Genomic DNA, 15,728 nt, shown 5'->3' with positions numbered 1-15,728 from the left:
TTGCATTTCTGTCCAGAAGATTTGCAAAGATGAAATTCAAGAAAAACACTAGAGCCACTAAACCTCACAAAAACACTGTGGACAAATCCAAGTTCAAGTGTTTCAATTGTGGTATAAGTGGACACTTTGCAGGTGAGTGCAGAAAGCCAACTTCTGAAAAGAAGAAATTTGAACAAGTAGATTACAAAAAGAAATATTTTGATCTACTCAAGCAAAAGGAGAGGGCTTTCATTACTCAAGAAAGGGACTGGGCAGCTAATGGAGATGAAGAGGATGAAGATGTGGAGTATGTCAACCTTGCTCTCATGGCTGATTCTGAAGAAAATGAAGTTAGTTCATCAAGCAATCAGGTAATCACTACTGACTTAACACAGCTTACTAAAGAAGAGTGCAATGATGCTTTTAATGACATGTCTACCGAATTGTATCATTTGCGTGTGTCTCTCAAATCTCTTGCTAAAGAAAATAGTAGGATTAGAGAGAACAATCTGTTTTTAAGTAATAGAAATGCTTTGTTAGAAGATAAGATGATTGACCTAGAGAAAACAAAGTTGCATTGTATATCTGTTGAAAATGAACTAGCTGAATCTGTTAAGAAAGTAGAAATACTTTCCAATCAATTAGAGAAAGAGCAAGAGGTGATTAAAGCCTGGAAGACATCTAGGGATGTAAGTGCTCAAATTGCTAAGGTCCAAGGAATTGAATCATTCTGTGAAACTGCCTGGGATAAAAATAAAAAGAAACTGGAATTAATTGATGGGCTGTCAACGGATGTGGAATCAACGGATGATGAAAGTTATCCGTTGAAGGAAGAAAAGGAGCATCCGTTGAAGGTTCCTCAATCAAAACAGGCAGATGTTTCTAAAAGAGAGAATCTAAAGAAACTCAACAAAAAGTTTGGTTCAACTTCAAAGAACTTTGTCAAAGAAGAAGCAAGCACATCCAAAGATGTCAGTAAGGTGAATGTAGGGCACATGACCTTAGAACAGTTAAATAATAGGCTAAAGATGGTTGAGGATAAAAAGGAATCTAAAAGAAAATCCAACAGAAATGGGAAGGTAGGAGTTAATAAACACAACAATTACACACCTGATAGGTATGCTCCTAGAAAAAGCTGTGTGCATTGTAGTAGTGTTAATCATCTATCTGCCAGTTGTAAATCCATTAAGAAGACTCCCATAACTGTACCCTCTTCTATGCCTAATATATCTGCATCACCTCTGCATGCTATGCCTGTTATGTCTCAACAAAATCCTTATGCACATTTTGTAAACATGCCATATTTTAACAATCCTTATCTTGCTGCATTTAGTATGCCTCAAATGCCATACAATATGCCCATATGGAATAACATGTTTGCACAATCAATGCCTAATAACTTTACAAGTGTGCTAAATGATTCTGTGACTAACCCTACACCTCAACCAACTACATCTAAGACCAAGGTTGACTCAAACTTACCTAAGTCTAAAGATGCAGGAGGAATGAAGTCTAGGAGAAAGGCTAACAAGAATGGACCCAAGGAAACTTGGGTACCAAAATCAAATTGATTGATTTTATGGTGTGCAGGGAAATGGAAGAAATCTATGGTACTTGGACAGTGGTTGTTCAAGACACATGACAGGAGATTTCTCCCTGCTCACAGAGTTCAAGGAGAGAGCTGGCCCTAGCATAACCTTTGGAGATGACAGCAAAGGGTTTACTATGGGATATGGCTTGATTTCAACAAGGAATGTCATCATTAATGAAGTTGCATTAGTTGATGGTCTCAAGCACAATTTACTGAGCATCAGTCAACTATGTGATAGAGGGAATACAGTTTCCTTCAATTCTGAAGCCTGTGTTGTCACTAGTAAGAAAGACAACAAAGTGGTTCTAACTGGAGTTAGAAAAGGAAATGTGTACATAGCTGACTTCAACTCTACAGATGCAGAATCCATTACTTGTCTCTTCAGCAAAGCAAGCACAGTTGAAAGTTGGCTATGGCACAAGAAGCTATCTCACTTGAATTTCAAGACAATGAATGATCTAGTAAAAAAGGACTTAGTTAGAGGAATCCCTCTAGTTGAATTCTCAAGGGATGGTTTGTGTGATGCTTGTCAGAAAGGCAAACAAAGGAAAGCATCATTCAAAAAGAAGCTTGAAACAACAATTGATGAACCATTACAGCTGCTACATATGGATTTGTTTGGACCAGTCAATGTATTGTCTATTGCAAGAAAAAGATATTGCTTAGTGATTGTAGATGATTTCTCAAAGTTCTCATGGGTCTATTTTCTTGGATCAAAGGATGAAGCAAGTGAAATCATTATCAATCACATCAGGCAAGTCAACAATCATCCTGACTTGAAGGTTAGAAATATCAGGAGTGACAATGGAACTGAATTCAAGAATTTGACATTAAGGCTGTTCTGTGAAGAAAATGGAATCATGCATGAGTTCTCAGCTCCAAGAACACCTCAGCAAAATGGGGTTGTTGAAAGAAAGAACAGATCTTTAATTGAAGCTGCCAGAACAATGCTTGAAGAATCAAAGTTACCAACATATTTCTGGGCTGAAGCTGTTAATTATGCCTGCTTCACTCAGAATATTTCTTTGATCAATCAAGCTAAAGGCATGACTCCTTATCAGTTGTTCAAGAGAAGAAAACCAACTCTAAACTTTCTTCATGTCTTTGGATGTAAATGCTTTATACTGAGGAATCAATCTGACCATAAAGGGAAGTTTGATGCAAAGGCTGATGAAGGGATATTTGTTGGTTACTCAGCTGGAAAATCTTATAGGGTCTACAATCTAAGAACCAATATTGTTATGGAATCTGTGCATGTTGTGTTTGATGATAAAAAGATTGATGGACTAACAGATGAGGGACATAATGAGAGACTCAAATTTGACAACATTGAGATATATTGTGATGATAGTGAAGAGGAGACTGATGGAGATGACACTTCAAAAGGGATTCAAAACATGCCTTTGGATAATGCACAAAATACTGCATCCGTTGATAGAGGCAATGCAGTATCCGTTGAAAGACATAGTGCATCATCCGTTGAAGTACAAAATGAAGCATCCGTTGATCATAGTTCATCAACGGATAATCGATTTACATCATCAGTTGATAGAACTCCAAGTTCCCTGCAAAGGACCAACAACTCAGGGGGAGTTTCAACTAGTCAACACTCTGTCTCACATCATGACAATACTGAGGCCACCTCATCTAGAGCACATCTTCCACCACAAAGGAAATGGACCAAGAATCATCCCTTTGAACTGATCATTGGTGATGCATCATCTAAAGTGCAAACAAGAAAAGCCACTCAAGATGAATGTCTGTATAGTAGTTTTCTGTCTCAGGAGGAACCTAAGAAAGTGGAAGAAGCTCTATTGGATCCAGATTGGATATTAGCTATGCAGGAAGAGCTGAACCAATTTGAGAGAAACCAAGTATGGAAGCTGGTACCCAAACCAAAGAACAAGAGTCCTATTGACACAAAGTGGGTATTCAGAAACAAGATGGATGAAAATGGCATTATCATAAGGAATAAAGCCAGACTGGTTGCTAAAGGCTATTCTCAGCAAGAGGGAATAGATTTTGATGAAACATATGCTCCTGTTGCAAGACTTGAAGCCATCAGAATATTTCTAGCCCATGCAGCCCATGCCAATTTCAAAGTCTATCAAATGGATGTCAAGAGTGCATTTCTAAATGGGAAATTAGAGAAAGAAGTCTATGTAAGTCAACCTCCAGGATTTGAAGATCCAAATTTTCCAGACTATGTGTATTATCTGTTGAAAGCACTCTATGGACTGAAGCAAGCACCTAGAGCCTGGTATGAAACCTTATCAAAATTTCTTTTGGAGAATCACTTCACTAGAGGTACTGTTGATAAAACTCTCTTCTTTAGGGATGTTAATGGCTCTAGTATACTTGTTCAAATTTATGTAGATGACATAATATTTGGCTCTATAGATGATAAACTTTGCAAAAAGTTTGCTAAGCTAATGCAAAGTAATTATGAAATGAGCCTAATGGGAGAACTAACCTATTTTCTTGGTTTACAAGTTAAACAAGTTAGTGATGGAATTTTCATTAGTCAAACTAAATATATTTATGATCTTTTAAAGAAGTTTGACTTAATGGAATGTTCATCTGCAAAAACTCCCATGGCCACTGCCACCAAACTTGAATTAAATAAGACTGAAAGGTCTGTGGATATTACAAGTTATAGAGGCATGGTTGGTTCACTTTTATATTTAACTGCTAGCAGATCAGATATAATGTTTGCTACATGTCTATGTGCTAGATTCCAAGCTGATCCTAGGGAGTCTCACTTAATTGCTATCAAAAGGATTTTCAGATATCTCAAGGGTACACCAAATTTAGGTATTTGGTATCCTAGAGAATCTGGCTTTGATCTAATTGGTTATTCAGATGCAGACTATGCAGGTTGCAAAATAGATAGGAAAAGTACAACAGGCTCCTGCCAATTCCTGGGAAACAAGCTTGTATCATGGTTTAGCAAAAAGCAAAATTCAGTCTCTACTTCTACAGCTGAGGCTGAATACATTGCTGCTGGAAGTTGCTGTTCTCAAGTGTTATGGATGAGGAACCAACTCCTTGACTATGGACTTCATGTTGATAGAATTCCTATCTTTTGTGACAACACAAGTGCCATAGCCATAACAGAGAATCCTGTGCAGCACTCAAGGACCAAGCACATTGATATCAAGTACCACTTCATTAGGGAGCATGTCATGAATGGTACAGTGGAACTACATTTTGTTCCAAGTGAACAACAAATTGCTGACATATTTACCAAGCCACTTGATGAATCAACATTCACAAGATTGGTAAGTGAGCTAGGTATGCTTAATTACTCTTAAAATTCATGTCTTTATTGCAATTTGAATTGAAGCCTGAAATATATTAGTTGCTAAGAACAAATTTGACTTTTAACATAGTTTATTCCATCAACGGATGTTCCCTATCCGTTGAAAGTCAAAATTGCTCTATCAACGGATAGTCATTATCCGTTGAAAGACAAATACATTTCTGGAATTTTTATCCGTCAACGGATAAAACTGAAGTACCTTTCAATGGATGACAATTTGCCTTATCCGTTGAAATGTCACATCAATTGATTCAGGTGTTTAACAGCCGTTGATTCTATTCTCTTAACCGTTGATACTCATACATACATCTGTATGTATTGGTTTTAAAGGTAGTTTTTAGAATACTTACAGTTTATTCTTAAACGGCTGAAATTCACTAACGCATATTTATTGATAAATCTTCATTTTATATTTTTGTTTATTAATTTGAGAAAGCATATAAGTCCTTCTGATTGTTCATTTTTACTTTACGCTTTCTTGAAATTTCAAGCATTTACCATTTTCTCTCTGCAAAAACTTCAAGTTATTCTCTGCAATTTCTACTCACAACAATGGCACCAGTCGTGAAGATTATGTCTCAATCTGGGTTCATCTATGAAAAGAACAATTTCATAGCTTTGGTAGAAAAGAATGAAGCCCACTCAGACTATCACAAAATGATGGACTTCATCAAAAACTGTAAACTTAGCTATGCAATGCTGGAAGCCCCAACAATTTTCTGTGAAGTAGTTGAGGAGATTTGGACAACTGCTGAGTTCAACTCCATGGATATGACTATCTCCTTCACTCTCAAAGGTAAAACTCACTGTATTAACTGTGATGATTTACAAGCATGTTTTAAATTGCCTGAGAACAATACCATGACACCACACACTGATAGTGATGTATCCAGCATGTTAGATTCCATAGGTTATTCTCTTAACTCTGCTAATTTAGGGAGTATTAGAAGAAAAGGCCTTAGGAAAGAATGGAGTTTCCTTGGGGATGCCTTTATAAAGGTTTTCTCTGGGAAAATTAGTAATTTTGATGCCATAACTTCATCTCTGGTTAATATGCTCTATATGCTTGTTTCTGATAGGTATTTTAACTTTAGCAACTATGTGATGCCAGAATTAGGTACTAGATTAGGTAACAAAGCTAATAGACCTAATAACATCTATTATGCTAGATTCTTTATGTTATTGGCTAACCATGTTGCTGAAGGTTTAGTCATAATCAATGAGAATAATAAACTCAAGTGCTGGGCACAAGAGAAAAGAGTTCTTGCAGACTTGATGAGAATGGATCTTAACAGCAGTGTGCCATTGGTATATTTACCAATCATGAATGCACCTCAGGTAGGTGAGGTAATTGCTTCTACAACTCCTACTTCTTCCAACCCCTCTATTTCTTTATCTTCTAGTGTGACCATGAAATCTGTGATGCCCCAACAGATTTCTACCAAGGTCACCAAAACTAAACTTTCAAAATCAAAGACAAAGAAATCCACCTCTGTTGTTTCTCAAAAGACAACAGTTGTAACACCAACTATTAACCCTGAGGTGAGTGAACAGGGTGTGAGTGGTGAGGGGAGGGGTGAACATCAAAGAAACCCCCAGGATAAGGAAGGAAAGTTGAGTGCTTCCCAAGCTAGCCAAGCCACAGTTTCTCAAAAAGCTGTGGTGGTTGAAAAGGTATCTAGCACATCCCTAGTAGCATCCTCCCAAAAGGATGTTACTATTGAAAATAGTTCCAAACCAGGAACACAGAACAAACGAGGGAGGGACACTAAAGCCAAACACTCACCAACAAAAGCCTTTATTAGAAGAAAGAAGGCTAGAACCCAATCTTCTACACAGGGTGCACACACTGCACAGATACATCCATCTGTATCTATGCCTTCTCAAACTCAGTTTGATGTGACTCCAATAAATGTGGAGTCACAGCCCCATTCTCTCACAATAATCACACATCAATCACCAAACACTTCATCACCATCTCTGGATGTGGATATGTTATTCCCATCAATTCCTGATTCTCCCTCTTTACAACTCAGGGAGAAGCCCCACTCAAATACAGGTGATCATCATCTCTTGGATGATTTGTTGGATCACCCGCAAATTCTTTCAGATATAATTGAAGGATCTGTGTCACCACATCTCAAATCAATCTACACAGATTCAACAGTTATATCACTTTCAATTTCAACTTCTTTTCCTTCTTCAACGGATATCACTCATCCGTTGACAAGTGGTTGTTCTTCAACGGATAAGCTTAACAGCAGTTATCCGTTGATAACATCAGTTTCACCTTCAACGGATATTCCACATCCGTTGACAGTCTCTACACAAATAACTGAATTAATCCCAAGTGTAGAAGACATGAATACTGTGCAATCACTCTTAGGATTGAGGGAAGGGAGTGACAATTTGAGTGAGAGGCTGGGTTGCTCCCAGGCAAAAGGAGAGATTGAGAGCTCAAAAATGCATGCTATTTCTTCCAGCATGGCAAAAGTAAGTGAGTGGAGTACCACCTTAGTAGGTGAAGGTGAGGGAGTGAGTTGTGTGAGCCAGGGGGAGCCCCTGATGCAAGAACATAGAGAAAAAGAGAGAAAAGCAGGTACAGTAGATACAAGGGTGGAACCAGCCATTGCTAATGAGTCAATGATTGTGGATGATGCTGAAAAGGAAAGACAATTTCAGCAACATTACAAAGCTGTAATTGATAACATTTCCTTGGATGCTGACACTTTTACTCATCCTGTGACAGCCTATCAACTGTTGGCTGCTCAGGGCAATGAGAAAGCAGAAAGGTCACTACATCTAGTGCACACAACAGAATCTCTTCAAAGGGATAAAGCTGCCATTAACAAAATGCCTTCTACAGCTGGTGAGCCATCTGAGGAATTTGGAGCAAATTCTGATGATGATGACTCTATTTCTTTTGATGGAAGCATGAACTTAGGGGGAGATGAAGGCCCTAGTTCAATTCCAAATCTACCTGAATGGGCCTTGACTAAGGAGTATAGATCAGGGGAATTCAATGTCTCTTTAGTCAAACAAATCAACACTATTCAACAGGCCATTCAGAATACTTCACATGCAAGTATCAAGGCTATCCTTCAAGCTCACCTGGACTCACTGCATCTCATGAAGCTGCAACAAGTGAAGCAGAATCTGAGTATGGATGATCTCAGGAAGGATATTGCTGACTTGAAAACCTATACTTCAGAAAAATTGGATTCAGTCATGCCCTATGGTACATTGCAGGACTTGGTTTTGAGATTGAAGAAAGAATCTGTTACTGAAAAACGGTTGGCCAAGTTAGAAGACAGAGTTCAAGTTATTGAAGATTCTGTGGCCACCATTCTTCACAATCAACAATCTCAAACCAGTCTCCTAATGCAGCTGGCAAAAGCACAAGGCTTGACCCCTCTCCTTGATGATAACAAAAAGGGGGAGAGTAAAAGGGAAGGGGAAGGAGAGCCATCTACAAAAGTCAACATATCTAAAGTGCTAGTTCCTGCCATCACTACCTCTCCAATCATTCAAATCAAGGGCAAGCCTGATGGAATTGATTTGATTCAGCTAGCAGCAGCTGAAATTCAAGTGAAAGAGCAAAGGAGGAGAATTGATGAAAGGTTGCAACTGTTGTTTGGTTCTACACAAAACAAATCAACATCTGTGAAATACAGCACAAAAATTGAACCAATCAACATGGAGCTCATGCCAGTAGGGAGTCATAAGGATGGAGAAGCTTCTTCCAAAGAACTACAAGCTATAATTCTCAAGCCCAATGAAAGATCCAATAAGGACTCAACAAAGAATCCTTTAAAAGAAGTGGACTTTCCTCCTCCAAAAGCTGATGAGAACAAGATTTTAGGCAGAAGTATTGCTTATCTCAAAAAGACCATGAATGAGGCTGTAAGGAGAAATAGAGCTATTATCATTAGAGAGGGAAAGAGCATATGTGTGATGCAAGGACATCCCAAATTCTCAATAGCCAAGAAGGAAGAAGACAAGCAATTAAAGGCTGACAAAAGAGCACAAGCAAAGCTTGAACAACAGCTAAAGTCAAGTCTAGTTGAAAAAGAAAAAGGGATTGAAGTCAGGGGTGAAGACAAGACTACAAACCTAGATGAGGTTTTAGGGAGTATATTTGGTGAGAGTGTGGAAGAAAGAGAGGAATGGCAGAAGGGAAACAGAAGAAAGGCCAAGGCACATAGAAGGAGTGGAGATAACACTGAAGTAACCAAATCTATATCTAAACCACTGCCTTCCATACCTGAACCCCTTGTTGTTGATCCCACAATAAACATCCATGGTGAACCAATCATTCCAAAAGAGGAACCTATTGATTGGGACACTATCAAATTGCCTACCTTTCTAACCACTCTTCCACTACCAAAGAAACAGAAAAGAAAACCAAAATCTACACCTCCCATAACCTCTAAAAAATTCACTCAAAAACAAAAACCTAAGCCTAAGTCACCCATTTCTAAAGATGATTATGTTCACATCTGTGACATAAAAGAAATTTCAGACATTGAACTCTATCTGGATGAGCTGGAGGATGTAAGGGGAATAGCTGCCTACAGACAGTTACCAGAGAGATTAGTGTTCAGATATAAAGGAGCTGGGGAAAGAACATGGCCTCTCCACAGGATTCTGGATGAAGGCTACTCTACCTTGATTAGAGTCTATTCAGCTATACAAAAGGATTCTGGCTTTACCAGAACTGCCAAGACTGAAATTCTCAACAAGATAGCCAATATAAGGAAAACTTGGAGGGAGCCCAATGCTTTACCCAGGACTTTACTCATTCAAGAAAGGGAAATGAAAATTCTCAAATCACCTCATTGGTTGATGGAATTTAGAGATGATAAAGGAGTCAGAAGATTTTTCAGACTTGAAGACCAACTCAAGATTGCCAGCAATGAAACTCTCAAAGAAATGCAATCTAAGTTGGATGTCAGTGTTGAAGATGAAGCTGAATTCTTCAGACAACTCCAACTCCAAATTGAGGAAAATGACAAAAGGCTAGGAAAGAAAACCAGGGAACAAAGAAGAAAAAGATGATTTGCTCAGACTAAAGGAGTGTCCTTGGAAACACTGTAAATCTTCAATTATCTCCTAGTACATACACTTTTGCAGCATTTTTAAAATTTCTACTTAGTTTCAATTCATATATCTGTTAAGTGTTTTGTTATCATCAAGTTAACCCTGAATTTATGCCTACAATTCTTATAGACATAAATAGGGGGAGATTGTTAGGAATGTATGTGCATTAGTTTGATGATATGTTTAACAAAATACTTAAGTAGAAATTTAGTGTCTGTAGCCTCAACGGATAAGACCACTTTGGCTATCCGTTGATGGTGTAGCTTTACTTAGAAATAAGTCTAGTGTTGTAGCATATTTCAGTCTCTGTATTTAAAATGTAATTCTTGGAAGTTGAGAGAAACTATGAGTCATGTTGACTACTAGATGATATGCAGATAGGAAGGCCAATTGTAAATACTTCATGCCTTGTAATTTTGTATAAGTGAAGTGGTATCAACGGATGACTTAAAGACCTTCAACGGATGAGAAGCTAAGCTTCAACGGATGTCTCTAAAGCTTCAACGGATAAAGTCATCAACGGATAACATCCTTCAACGGATGAGTGCATCAACGGATGAAAGCTTCAACGGATAACATCCTTCAACGGATGAGTGCATCAACGGATGAAAGCTTCAACGGATAACATCCTTCAACGGATGAGTGCATCAACGGATGAAAGCTTCAACGGATGTTCTGATGATTAGCCGTTGATAAGGGGTAGTTGTACCTACAAACAGAGGCACATGGGTTGATAGAGACAACTGAGATGTGGTAGCCGAATTTCAGGAACAACAGAAAAAGCAGTCGTTCTTCTCTAGTACAAAGATGCAATAGTCAACAAAGTACTGGAGTGAACAGGAAAAGAAGCAAGTGAAGATCTTATTTTATTACTGTATTTTGTATTGTTCTTCACTTGTACACTTGGTAATATATAAACCAAGTAGAAGCTAGTAATTAGATGAGAGATTTTCCAGAGTTGTTTAGAAAAATATTGAGAGAAAATTCATCTAGTTTGTACTAGGATGCAGCTGTGATCAACATTGTTTAATCACAGATTTTATAAAATACCATCTCTGGTGGAACAACAAATCCACCAGAAAAGTTTTTAAGGTCTGTTGTGTTCTTTACATTTGTGCTTGAATATATATCTGTCTGTATTAGCTTAAAGCAATTCACACACTTGTTCTTCTTGAACACACAACTTTCATAAACTGCTCAAAACTTGAAAAAGTTTTGAGATTTACATTCAACCCCCCTTCTGTAAATCTCATTGTTAGTCCACTAGGAATAACACTATTGATGGAAATGCTTCATCGTCAAGAATAGAGGTAAAACTTTCTGACGCTGAAATGGTTTATCATCTAAGAGGCAACTTAGATAATGCACATCGTGATAATGAACTGTTAAGTTTACAGATCAAAGACCTTGAGAAAGAGGTCAATGAATTAAGACTTGTGCATATTAATCAAGACAAGTTAAAAGAACAAGTATCTTTTCTAGAGAATAGAGTTGACTGTTATAGAAAACTCGAAACTATTCTCAAAGACAAGATCACCGGTCTTGAGACTAAGGTTAGAGCCTACTTCAATTCTTGTTCGAAGGCTAAAGAGTTCTACAATAAGCAAGCTGTTAATCAAACATCTGGAATAGGTTATGATTACAATGTTGCTATTGGAGAATTAGGCATAAACTCCCCTCCTCATGTTTGTGCTAAAGGGAGGGAAGTACCACATGTGCTTAAGGGTGTTGATGAACCCCTCTATAAAGCATCAATTGCTGAACCATTTGATGCGACCTCTTCTGTTATTCAAGAAGAAATACGTGCTGAGGATCATGCTTATGAGAAGATTGTTTCCAAGTCAAGTGAGTCGAAAGTTCCAGTCAAAGTTGTGAAAGCAACTGAGACTAACTCAGACACACATGAGTTGGATAACAATAATGCCATATCTGCCATGCATAAATTGCCTGCTGTTAATCACTCTCATAAAGTATATGGTGTTGTTAATTGTATGTCTTGTGCTTTTAATATGATGTATGCTTATTTTAATGGTAAGCATGTGTCTAATGATAAGACTACTCCTCGTCAGCATGTGAATAACAAGAAGCATGATAGGTCTAAGACTGCTAGTCCTTCTAAGGCTAGAAAGGAGACATTTGTGCCTAAGCCTAACCAGAAATTTGTTAAGGCTATTTACAAGGTCAAATGTTCAGTCATTGAGGATGTTGAGATCGTTAAAATTAAAAATGTTGTTTTGCCTGACAAAGGACAATTCTACAAGTATGTCGGGCCCAACCAAGTTTGGGTTTTGAAGAAGGTCTAATCTATTTGAAGTGCAGGGCATTAAACAGGTGTAACCGGTAGTGTGGATTCTTGACAGTGGATCATCAAGACATATGACCGGAGATAGAGCCCTGCTATCAAATGTGGTTGAGAAAGCTGGCCCCCTGATTACCTTTGGAGATAACAGCAAAGGTTTATCCGAGGGATATGGCTGTTTGCAAGCTGATAATGTTATCTTGAACTTGTAAATAGTTTCTATATTTTTGCAATATTTATATAAGTTTTTATTTGTATTTTCTTTAATTGTAAATATTGTATGATATATGAAATTGAATGCTGATATCTTTTTGATAGATATTTGGTATTTAATTCATTGATATTTATTTTTATTATTATTATTGTAATAACCCCAATTTTTGAGAAATTTTGAAACCCTTATGAATAGTGTTTTTGCTGAACGAGAAAACTTTTCATGCCACGCTATGTAGGGGTTCTGTTATTGATCTTATGGGATATTATTAGTACTCTATGTGGTATATAAGTGTATGTAAAGATCGTCAGAATCCAATTCCGAACACTTTGATTTTTCCCGGAAATCCACAAGATACGGAGAGAATTGAGTATAAGGTAACAGGATAAAAAGGATTGAAATTAAAGGATTATAGGAGAGGATCATAAAAGGAATATAATATATTGAGAAAGGTTAAGGGAACCTAAGTAATAAGATCCCGGGTATGATCCCTCAAACGATAAACGAGAACGAAAGATAAGCGAACCGTAAAACAAATAAGTGACCAAGAGACAAGCTTGTACAAGAAGCCAGGGATTGTGACATCATCAAACCACAAGGTGTGGACAAGTGGGAGCATAATGACATGTGCAAGGTGACACAAGCATGACATAGAAGGGAAGGAAGTGTGGTTGAATTATAACCACACAAAATCAAGGTTAATTAAGTCATTAACCAAAAACAACACAAAAATCAACCAACCAAGCAAATCATTTCATTTTCATCAAACAAAACACAAAAATATCTTCTTCCCAAGCTAGCTCTCGGCCCATTTCTTAAAATTTGAAGATCCAAGCTCCACCACTTATTATTTAGCAAGGTAATTATCCTAGCTTCTCCTAGTTAAGTTACATACTTCCTATAAGTTTAAGCTTCTAATTCCAAGCCAATCTTTTTCTATAAATCAAGGAAAAAGATGGTGAATAGTAACCTTCAAGAAATAACTTTAGTTTTCTTGGATTTTTATGAAAGATTAAGGTTATACAAGCAAGGATCAAGGTTCTTTTAGGCATTCAAAGCTCTTGGGTTGTGTTAGGAAGCTTCAAGGAGGTATAAACAACTTTCACCTTTAACTTATAGTTTGAACTTTGAGTTTTGATGAGTTTATGGATGGATTAATGTCTATATAGAAATATCCATGTATGTATAGCAAGATCCATGTATGTTAGATAGTTGGGTTGGATTTGTGGTGATTTTGGATATGAATCTTGGTTAATGGTTAATGAATCTTAAGTTATGGATTAGTAGATCATGTTTGTGGTTGAATAAGTTGGAAAACCTTGAGATTATGGACTGACTTTGCCTTGATATAAGTTGTGTTTGATGTATTGATGATGGTTGGGTGGTTTGTAGTGAATTGGTAAAGAATTGGAGTGGTATAAATATTGGTAATCGCGTAAACATAGCCGTCGTAACGTCCGATTTTCTTTAGACTGTTTTGTGCATAACATTAGGACCCGAGGACCCCCTGCTAGATTGTGACCACTTCCATGTTTAGATAGCTCATGTTACGAGCTTCGTTTTGATATGTAGTTCGTCCGATTCCGATTTACGGTTTAGGAGAAACGACCGTTTCAAGTAACGGCGTTTCGCGGACGAAACTTTTTTTCCTCGCCTTACTTTGGAATGTAGGTTAAAGACCAAAAAGGGTTAATTAATGTGTGACACATTTATGGTAAGTGTGTTAGGCAGTTGGTAAGTCATTCGCGAAGGAATCGCTTTAAAACTCGTAAAGGTTAAATTATTAAAAATGATGGAGCCGAGGGTACCCGAGTGACTTAAGCGAATCAGTGAGCGCAAAACAAGCTTTAGAGTCTAAGTTAGTTAAAGTATAGAATTACAAGTGATTTTGGTTTAATTCCAACTTACTTGTTGTTTATAGGTTACCAGACTCGTCCCGAGCCATTCGTAACCCCCAGTCGCTCAGGCAAGTATTCTATCCGTTATACTGTTGTTGTGATGTATACACTTGTATATGCATTATCTTGCGATAGATGCATGTTGGTTATTTAGCAAATTCTTGCGATATATTGTAGCATGTGATATGGTATATATGCATGCCTGTTTCATATTCTTGAAATATATATCTGTTGGTTCAGTTGATAATACCTATGCTAGAGGATAGCGGTAACTTGCATATACCCTTAGTATAGGGACCCAAAAGGTGAAAATATTTTCTAAAACCGGGAGTCGAGGATCCCGAGTAATCTTGTATATATGGATATGGATATATATATATATATATTTATATATATATATATATATATATATGGTTATAGTTTTCCAAACTATTAATCGAATAAGGTTTATTCGATAACTTTAAACTTTATTTTATTATTGAATATTATTTCGAATATTATTCGAGAACTTATGACTCCTTTTATATTATTTATTGAATATTATTTGAATATTCATTCGAGGACTTATGACTCCTTTTATATTATTTATTGAATATCATTTGAATATTCATTCGAGGACTTATGACTCCTTTTATATTATTTATTGAATATTATTGAATATTCATTCGAGGGCTTATGACTCTTTTATATTATTTATTGAATATTATTTGAATATTCATTTGAGGATGTATTTATTTTATTTAATGAATATTATTTATAATATTCATTCGAGGTATTATGACTCAGCTTATTTTATTTATTGAATATTATTTGAATATTCATTTGAGGATCTATGACTCCGATTATTTGCTGAAATATATTCTTTATTTTATTAAAGAATAAGATGTCAATAATCAAACTTATTTTCGATTATTCAAATAAAGATAATACTTTCATATAAGTATATCTTTGGTTATTTAATACTCGTTTCAAGTATAAATTTTAATACTTCTACTTCAATTATTTTTATAAAGATTATTCTTTATGGGAATATTATTTAATTAATAATATTCAGATATTTTCTAATATTCTGGGGACTGATTTACTTCATTAAATCATCTTTACTCCAAACACTCTTTAAAGTGTTTTCGAGTCTTCAAAATGATTTTTAAAAGTCAGAGCGGATCCCAAAACTCATTTTTATATTTAAGATCTTCCTTTTTTAAGGGGATTTAAATACTCGCTCAAAACCTGGGGAATCCGGCTCTGTGGTGTATTTTATATTCGCAACAAGGTTGTAGCATTTGGTAAATGAATTGATTACTTACCCAACATTCGGGAAGTAA

This window comes from Apium graveolens, chromosome 2 (genome assembly GCF_009905375.1).
Source record: "Apium graveolens cultivar Ventura chromosome 2, ASM990537v1, whole genome shotgun sequence".
Classification (NCBI taxonomy): domain Eukaryota; kingdom Viridiplantae; phylum Streptophyta; class Magnoliopsida; order Apiales; family Apiaceae; genus Apium; species Apium graveolens.
This window is presented reverse-complemented; position numbering follows the sequence as displayed.